Source organism: Lactuca serriola, chromosome 1, assembly GCF_051521515.1.
Source record: "Lactuca serriola cultivar US96UC23 chromosome 1, Lser_US96UC23_V15, whole genome shotgun sequence".
NCBI classification, from domain to species: Eukaryota; Viridiplantae; Streptophyta; class Magnoliopsida; order Asterales; family Asteraceae; genus Lactuca; species Lactuca serriola.
Genome location: NC_136408.1, coordinates 219,518,378 through 219,528,360, shown reverse-complemented (window position 1 = coordinate 219,528,360; position 9,983 = coordinate 219,518,378).

The following is a 9,983-nucleotide window of genomic DNA, read 5'->3' as shown; positions in this document are numbered from 1 at the left end:
TCATGGTTTTATGGCCGTAAGCTCCTACTTACTTGATCTTTTGATGTTTTGAGGCTTTACAAGACCCTAAGAAGCATTCCTACTTAATGGCAAGGTCTTTGGAAGAGTTTAGGGCATCCTTTAACTCTTTTGAGGAGTTCACGGCCCTGGGACCAAACCCCATGGAGATTACAGCCGTAATTTCCCATGGAAGGGTGTTTTCGGTGATTTCAAGTCCCTAATTTTACTAAGAACTAATCTTGGCTAGTGTCCAAGGCTTTAGGAGAGTTTAAAGCACACCTTGGCCCTTTTGTTTGGAGTTCACGGTCCAAGAACTTCTTGGGCCGTGAACACCTTACTCTTGGTGTTCTAGGGGTGTTTTCTAGTCCTAAATACATTAGGGTACATGTCTAAACTAGTTTCATTGCAAGAGGAAGGGACTAGGGCACTCTTTGCCCCTTAAATAAGGGTTTACGGTCCAAGATGTTCTTGGGCCGTAAACTCTTAAATCTTGATGGTTTCCTATGATTTCTAGTGTATTAGACACATATCAAGCCTTATAACACACTTAGATAGAAGTACTCACATTTTGGGACGAATGTCCAAAGATCCTTGAGAGAGAATTCGGCTTTTCTCTAGTTGTAAATGTAACAAATGAACAAATATGGCTTAGAATCCTATATATACTCCTGGGGTTTTGGCAGAAAATATTTTATTCAGGCATTGAACTCTAATATCATAGAGTTTTGGAATAATCGAGTTGCACAATACCCTAGTGCATCCTCTCTCCTGATATCTCTTCAAGTGTAAATCCTGAAATACTCAAACTTATACCAAAAGTCTGAAAATTTACTGCAACTGTTCTAACTTCTATTAACTTGATATGTTATACAGAATGGAAATTTCGGGTTGTCACAGATAGTAAGAGAGGGACTCGGCGAGTCTGTGCCATGACTCGGCGAGTCCTGTCAACTAGAAGTTGACTTTGACGAAGGAGTTGACCTTGGACCAGGGGTAGGTCAGTAATTTGACCTAAGGGTATTTAGGAGTGACTAATCTATGTTTATGGATTTATAGCCGAAGGATTTCGAATGCGTCAGTCAGCCGTCTAGCAAGTAGACTTTCAACAGCTACTTTTCGAGGTGAGTTACCTTCCAGTAGCGGTGGGTCTACGTCCACAATGTCGGCCCACCAGTAGGAGTTGTATGTTAGATGATTGTCTTTGTGATATTCATCTAGGTTTGCTACTACTTGATATTTTATGTGCTAGTATGTTATGATGTTATGTGATAGTGGTAGTAGGGGTGAAATAGTCCCCGATTACCGGTCGAAAGTACCGAAGGGGAGGCCAGCACCCAGATATGCTAGCCAGTATGCGGTCGAAAGGACTGCAGAGGAGGTCAGCACCCAGATATGCTAGGTAGTATCTGGTCAAAAGGACCGAAGGGGTAGGTCAGGCACCCAGATATGCCTGACAGTATTTGTATGTTATGTGGTATAATGGAGGAACTCACTAAGCTCCGTACTTACAGTTTACAGTTTTGTTTTCAGGTACCTCTTCTTCAAAGGAGAAGGAGCTGGCGCAGTAGCGGCACATCATACACGCACATTGTTTTCTGCACCATGAGTTATTCTAGGATTTTGTACTCTAACATTATGGTTGTTTTTATGTTTTGGTTTTCAGACACGAAATATGTTTATGAAATGATAGGATCAAACGATGTTATTTCACAAATGTTTTCCAAAGTATTGATTTAAAAAAAAGAAAAAAAAGATGAAATTTTTGGACGTGAAAATTGGGTCGTTACAAGTTGGTATCAGAGCCATGGTTTGAGGGATTCGGACACGTCTTTGGGGGTGTCTGAACTCAAATTGAGGGATTAAAGTATTTCCAAAAAAAGGGTTTTCCGAAAGATTAAGTAAAGGACTTTAAGAAAGAACAAAGTGTGTGATGTGCGCGACCGGCCGAGCTCAAGTAAGTATTCCCAAAGTACCCATACAATGTTATGCACTGTTTATCAGTTCAGTAGAACAGCATGCTAGTATAGGACTAAGGGTCTAGGAGTGATGCCTTATGTGACTGATTTATGTGCTTCAGCTTATGTGAATTGCATGCTAGTATTGAGTAGACAGCGGTTGGATAGCCTGTTTAGGTTATGTCTGATAGTATGAGCTTAGCATTGTATACTAGTAAAGTTTCTCTCTATAAGAAAAGACTTGCTTGAGTAGTTACCTGCATCTGAATGCTGCTTGATTTGTGCTTTGTGGGACTCTGAGCGATGGGAGTTAGCCATTAGGTGAATACGCCACGTCACATGTGGTCAGGGTTGAATAATCTCATAGTGTTGGATTTGGCCCTATTGCACAGCTCTTGTCTGAGTCTAACCGTTGTAGGGATGAGTCTGTTACTCGAAGGATTATCTGAGCCTCATAACATCTGATGGTATTCAGGTGATGGGTAATTGGCATTACAAGGAGGCCTTCAGCAGCTGAGGACCGGTTTGGGTAGGGCCAGAGATTTTCCTAGGGTAAGCCTAGGATGAGGATAGCAATGATCAGCAGTGGTAAAAAGGGATCTGGTGGAGTCAAGGCAGTCGTTGACAATTGTACGGATAGATGTGGAAGGTAGTATGGGCCTGCACTACTGAAAGCAGAGGGTTCGTACCCGAACTGAGGAAGGCTGAGACAAGACCAGGGCACTTGTAGTAGATGTGATCCCTCAAGAGGTATCAGTATCACTAACGGTTGGTATTATGTATTGCAGAATGGTGGTACTACATCCGAGGCCAGCAGTTGGCATTTCAAGAGAGGGATCGGGTTTGGGATCATGTTCCGAGCTAGTAAACGAGGGGCTATGCGAGTTCATCGCGTCAGAGATCACCATAGGCATCCTTGAGTCGACCCCCATCAATTTCGAGTCGATCAAGGAAGGGATAGTTGAGTTGATGGAGGACCGCCTCAGGGCATTTAGGAGTGACATGGCATATGGCCAATCAAGATCTCGCACACTGTCCTTTAAGGACTTCAGGGGCAATGGTGCGCCGAACTTCCATGGGGCGAAGGACTCCATTGCTGCTAGACGATGGATTGTATACATTGAGTCCGCACAGATGACCAGCTTCTGCCCCAAGGGGTCGAAGGTGAGATATGCACCAGGGTGTTTGAGAGATGGAGCAAGAGACTGGTGGGAGTCTGTTGGTGACTCATTGGGAGCCTCGGTTGTTGACGCTATGACATGTTCGGATTTTGTGACCCGGTTCCGAGCAGAGTTTGCGCCAGCGGTAGAGCTTCAGCAGTTGGCCAGAGAGTTTTTGGACATGAGGCAGACTACGGAGACTATGGCGGAGATCACTGCCAAGTTCCTGGAGAGGGCATTGTTGGTACCCCAGTATGCGGGAGATGAGGATATGAGGAGGACCCGCTATCATGACATGTTACGAGCTGACATCCGGGAGCATGTTATTTTTTCAGCTTGCCCTACCCTGGATTCCATGGTTGCTAGGGCTAGGGAGAAGGAGATTGATTTGGAGCATATCCGGAAGAGGAAGGCAGAGGAGGGACAGCTTACAGGGGCTTCGAGGAAGAATTCCAAGGGACCAGACGCAGGGCTGAAAGGCCAACAAGGGCGAAATAAGAACTTACCAAAGTTGATGATCTCTAAGAAGAATCTCTTGAAGCATACTCTAATTCTCGAAAATTTAGAGGAGAATGTAGGAGTGTTCTTGTGAGATTTCCTTAAGAAATTTGTAAGTAAAATAAGTGTGTGGGGAAGGCCCTAATGGCCGTGAGTAATAAAGAGGAGAGGGGAAGAGGAATTTTTGCATGGAGGGTAAAGATCTCATGGATGTTTGTGATTATCTAGAAGTATATTAGACAATTATTTGTTGTCATCACTTCCTAAATCCTCCCTTGATCTTTTCTTTTCCCCTTTATTTATATCATGGGTCGAGAATTGGGCCTAAGATAAATTGAGTTGAATTTGCTTGGCCCACTCTTGGTTTTGCTCTTGTTTGTGAATCCCAATAAATAGTTTTCGGTCGATTGGGCCTTTAGGTGTGTTCATGGCCCAATAAAAGTCCATTAGGTAGTCATATTGCACTTTAGGGTGATTGGAGTTGTTATGGCCCAATAAGGCCCATTAGGACTAGAATGAGTCATTCAAGCCCCAAATGGTCCAAAATGTTACAAATTTATGAATGTGGCTCCTTTTAGAGCCCATTTAAGGGTCTTAGGCCCAAAATAGTCGGTTTGGATACTTATTGGCGCATTAGGCCCAATAAGAATGTCCTAGCCCATAATAGACTTGAACCAGAATATTTAGGGCTTCAAACTCTTTGTTGAACATGAGAGATGTATTTGAATGAGAATTGAGTGTAGTATTCACTTAGAGTACATACTTTTACAATGGATGATGTTTATGTGGGAAATAGAATTTCCTAGCAAAATGCTAGTTATGACATCATCCCCCCATTAGAGGGAATTTCGTCCCGAAATTCTTTTGAAAGGTAGGATCATGAATGAGAGAATAGGTGAGGGCACTTCTGCTTCACCTGGTCCTTGTGTTACCATGTGAATTCTGGTCCATGTTTAGCGTTCCATTGAACCTTCATAATTGGAATACGGCTCTACTTCGCACACTTCACTTCTCTATCTATGATTTCGACTGGTTCTTCGGTGAATAGGAGATTCTCGATTACTTTGATCTCTTCTAAAGGAATGACGAGAGTTTCATCAGATAAGCACTTCTTCAAACTCGGGGCGTGGAACATGGGGTGTACATTGCTGAGTTCCAAAGGTAGTTGTAGTTTATAAGCTACTGGACTAGTTCGGGCAAGAATCTCGAACGGTTCGACGTAACGTGGATTCAGTTTTCCCTATTTCCTAAAGCGAATCATTCCTTTCCATGGAAAGACTTTCAATAGTACTTGTCCTTCGACATGGAATTCTAGAGGTTTTTCGTCCTTTGTCAGCATAACTCTTCTGTCTGTCTCGTGATGCTTGAAGTCAAGTTCTGATTTTGGATTATCTTCTCTGTCGTTTCGCGAATAGTTTCTGCTCATGTGAGACTACTGGCAAGTGATCTGCATTTATGACCATAAAGAGCCTCGAAATGAGCTACCTTGATGCTCGTGTGATAGCTGTTGTTGTATGAGAATTCAATCAAGGGAAAATGGGTATCCCATGACTTGACGAAATCAATCACACGGTCTCGGAGCATGTCTTCAAGTGTTTGAATGGTCTGTTCGCTTTGACTATTGGTTTAAGGGTGGTAAGCAGTGCTCATGTCTAGTTGTGTTCCCATAGCCTTCTAGAGTGACTGTCAAAATCGTGAGGTAAATCTACTATCCCGATCCGAGATTATAGACAATGGCACTCCATGGAGTCTCACGATCTCTTTGATACAGATACGTGTTAATCTTTCCATCTTGTACGATTCTTTTATTGGCAGAAAATGAGCAGATTTGATTAACCTATTGACGATCACCCAGTTAGTGTTCGATCTAACTATTTTAATAATAAGCTTCGTCCTTTTGACTTTGAGAGTTTTATCCAATCCACGCAATGCTTCTTTCGCAATATTCTCCGGCTTTGATGCCTCCAAAGCTGATCATAAGTGTTGACGGTGTTTGTTCTTGTTTTGTGAGTAGACGAGTATGTCATGGATGAAAATAATAAAAGTCTGACTAGGAATTGTTGGGAAAACTTGGTTCGTGGGGTCCATGAATACCAATGGAGCATTCATTAGATTGAAGGGAATCACGAAAAATTCAAAATGACCGTATTGAGTTCGGAAAGCAATTTTTTTAATGTCCTCTTCTTGGACTCGGAGCTGATGATAACCGGATCTTAGATCTATTTTGGAGAAGTAACTAACTCCTTGGAGTTTGTCAAATAGGTCGTTAAACTGAGGGAGTGAGTATCGGTTTTTGATAGTGAGCTTATTCAATTCCCTACAATCGATGCACATTCTGAAGGACCCGTCTTCTTGATGAACAAGAATGGAGCTCCCCAGAGCGAAAAGCTTGGTCTGATGAATCCTTTGCTCAACAATTCTCTAAATTGACTGGATAAATCCTGAATTTCGGCAGGAGCTAACCTGTAGGGTGAATTGGCAATTGATGTGGCTCCTGGTATTAGGTCGATTCAAAATTCGACCTGTCTTTCTGGAGGTATTCCCGGAAAGTATTCAGGAAATGCATCCGGAAATCGCATGCTACTGGAACACCTTGTATGCTTACTTCTTCTTTGCCCTTGTCCTCAACTTGAGCAAGGAAAACGTAGTTCTTCTTGTGCAGGCACTTATGTGCGTTAATGCACGAGATAGTACGAGGATTGGTGCCAAGTTTATCGCCATAGATTATTAGAGTTTCGTGATTAGGGGTGAAGGCAAACGGCCTTCTTGCGACACATAGTATCAGCATGGTGGGGGCTTAACCCAACCATGCCAATTATCATATCAAAACTCCTAATATTTACTGGAATTAAATCTATTTGAAGTGAATGGTTGTTTAGTGTTAAGGTATACTCTACATAAATATCATTAGTTGATTCAGTTTTTCCCATCAGCCATCTTCACCATAAAGGCTTCGTTTAGCTTTTGGGATTGTTGTTTTAGTAAGTGCTCTAATTTTTTACTAACGAAGCTTCGCTCAGCTCCACTATTGAATAAGACATAAGAGAAAGAGTTGCTAAGTGAGAACGTCCCGGTAACAACCGTCGGGTCTTGGACTGCTTCGCCTTGACCCAAGGTAAGGACCCTTCCTGATCCTTCTGAAGTGACCAGTTCCTCCACACCCATAGCAGGTGTGATTGGTCCCAAAATTGGTGTTGTTGTTAAGGATGTTGTGGTTGTTGTTGTTTTTGTTTGGCTGTTGATTCTGTCATGGATAAGTTCTACAGTATTTGGTGGTGTGACTCTTTTGGTTGCATCTCTTACAATGTTGCTCCGGGAAAGCTCCTTATGATGGAAATTGCATTAGTTGCATTTTGGAAGGCTTCCATCATATGATTTCGCAGGTGTTGATTTAGTAGGGGTCATGGTTGCATGGACAGCAACAACATGTTGCTTCTTCGAGAACCCTTGAGTGGGCCGTCCCTTTCTCTTACTTCCATTCTTCTGCTCTTAAGATTGGGGTTTGGAGTGCCTTGATAAGCTGTCACTTGTTGGTTTCCATGCTCGTTCCTTCGGCTGGATATTTCGATGCTATTTCCACCTCCATTGGTGTTGTTTGCATTGATTTGTGCTATACCAGCGGTTACTGCCGTTGTTACAGCAACTTGGAATGTAGCAGAGTCCATCTACAGGATTGGTGTCTCACGGGTGCGCTTGTTATTTCTGCGGGGTGCCATTTTCTGCTGCATGATGATGAGCAAGATCGTCAGTGGCGATGGTCATTTCTAATCATACCCTATAAATTTCGCGTTTTCTCGTATGATTCTAAATGTTCTAATCTACATCCCTATGATGTATATATGGTGGTGAGTAATAGTAAATCCAACATGAATATTAAGTCTATCCCTAGAGTACATGGATTATTTTGGTTTAGAGATCCTTGAGAATCTAGTGGTTTCAGGGGTTCGGTTGCGCATATAAGTGAATTCGTGCAATAACGTGAAACAAGGAAAACACATAATTACTTCATTAGTAAATACCATCTTAGCACGCAAAAGAGAATCATAACAAATAGTAGTGGGGGAAAAGCTAATCCTAATCATGGCGGAAAGTGCCTGGTGGTGGTTCTGATGAAGTGGATGTCCCCGGAAACGAGCTACTTGTCGCTCGGTGTCTTGTAGTCGCGCCTCCCGAATTAGCTGTCTTGCATGGGATTCCTCATTCACTTCCTGTGTTTGTCTCTCAGCTCTCTCCGCAGTATTCCACCTTTGGTCCATTTGATTGGGGGCGGGGGTGCCATGAGCTTGGTTGCCAATGTCTCGAGTGCACCGTACCATGACTAGGAGGGCCCGGTCAGCTGGTCCTCAATGACTGAGATCGAAGAAACCTCGGTTCTGTTGGATATAGTGTCTAAGTCCATAATTATATTTGGTATGTACTTGACCCGACTCGGCATGGTCCATTTGGGTTGCACTTCACCCGAACAATTTATGGATAATCATTTAAGAATAGTACAAGTTATGGTTTATTAATATATTATAAGTTCTAATATATTAATATAAGATCATATTATTTAATTAGTATTGATCTATAATTAATCTAGGATTAATTTATAGATCAAAGATATTAGTAATTAAATATTGGCTTCTATATTTATATAGTGTGGGCTAATGCTTATTTGGAATGGGCTAGGCTTGCATGGAAAGTCCATGGATACACCATGGAGCTTTAACCCATGGATCTCATGGAAATGAAGAGACATGGGTATTAGGGTTTACATGGATGTACCCCTAATCCACCACACTATATAAAGGAGGCTTTGGTTCTTGAAATCACACTAGTTGAAAGTGAGTAAAGCAAGAGGGCCGATTTCAAGATAGTAGTGACTATTCTCTCAAAGTTCCAAGTTTGTGGTGATTTGTGATTTCCATTTGAGGCATCCACACTATTGGTGCTAGGCTCTAAAACTCCAAGCAATCAACTACTACTACAAGGTAAGTATTTCTACTAGCTTTATTTGATTCATGCTCCCCATGCCATGCTAGTTAGGATATGAACCTTGGAAAATTAATTATTTGCATGTATCTTAGACAAACATAGATCTAAGGTTTATTAGGGTTGCATGTACACTTAGGAAGTGTTAGAATGCTCAAAACCCATCAGTGGTATCAGAGCCTAGGCTTGTTTGTATGATACTTGATGCAAAATATTGGAAAAAGTCGAAAAACTTGTTGTCTGCCTGATGAACTCGCCGAGTCCATGGGGGTACTCGCCGAGTTCATGTGTATCTTCATCCTACTCGGCGAGTAGGTTCATGCACTCAGCGAGTAGGAGCCTCAGAATGCAGATTTTCGACTTTAGATGCTGGAAATGGACTAGAAACATTACCCTAAACTGTTTTTGTACTTGAAAACCTGTTTTAGATGGTGTAATGTCTTTACTAATCCATTTACAACAACAAGTTATCAAAATTACAAGTTTTTAAGTGTAATTTTTTGATTCATGAAAGTGTTCATATTCATGTTCTTGATCTTATGATGTTTAGATGATCATAGGAATTATTTGTAACCTATGTGGTAGATTAATTCATGATCATTATGTGTTTTAATGGAGTCCATAACTTGTCCTCAAGTTATGGAAAACGAAGAGTCACACTTGAATTAAAACCATTAAAAGAACATAAGAGTTAGAAAAATGAAGAGTCTTCATTTTTATTACTCTATTTAACTCATAAGTTACAAGAAATGAAAAGTTTTGAAAGTTTACAAAACTTTCCCTCAAGTTTTGGAACAAGTAAAGTCATATTAAAAACATTAGTTCCAATCCTTAGAATTTTAAAAGTTAAAATTCAACCCTTATACTTATAATATTATAAGCTTATAATAATATATATGTATAAGATTAAAGTCGTCTTACCGCTAGTACGCCTCATTCACGAAGCCGGTCTATAAGGTGGGTATAAGGTTGTTGCCTATAAAATGGCAACTTAATGGGTGTCCACTCTCACCCACCGCTTGCTTGACTGGTGGAGGGTCGTTAGCCGAACGGGTAGGACAAGGACTTATAAATTCTCATTAAAAGTATGATGAATATTATAAAGTAACTAAATGTTTTATTAAATTCCCAATCTTAGTTACTTTAGGAAAAATGTGAATAAGGTGCTAATCCATGAAGTTACACTTTACACTTTGTCTAAGTCGTTAGTGGAGCGTGTGTGGTTAACCGGCACACTAACTTGGACTTAACAAGGTAGGTAAAGGGTGACTTAATATTTATCATAGCATCGATGGAGCGTGTGTGGTTAACCGGCACATCGATTGAAGGGTAAACATTAAGGGTACCAAGTGATTTGCATGGTTACTTCACACCTCATTTTGTGATCCTCGGCATC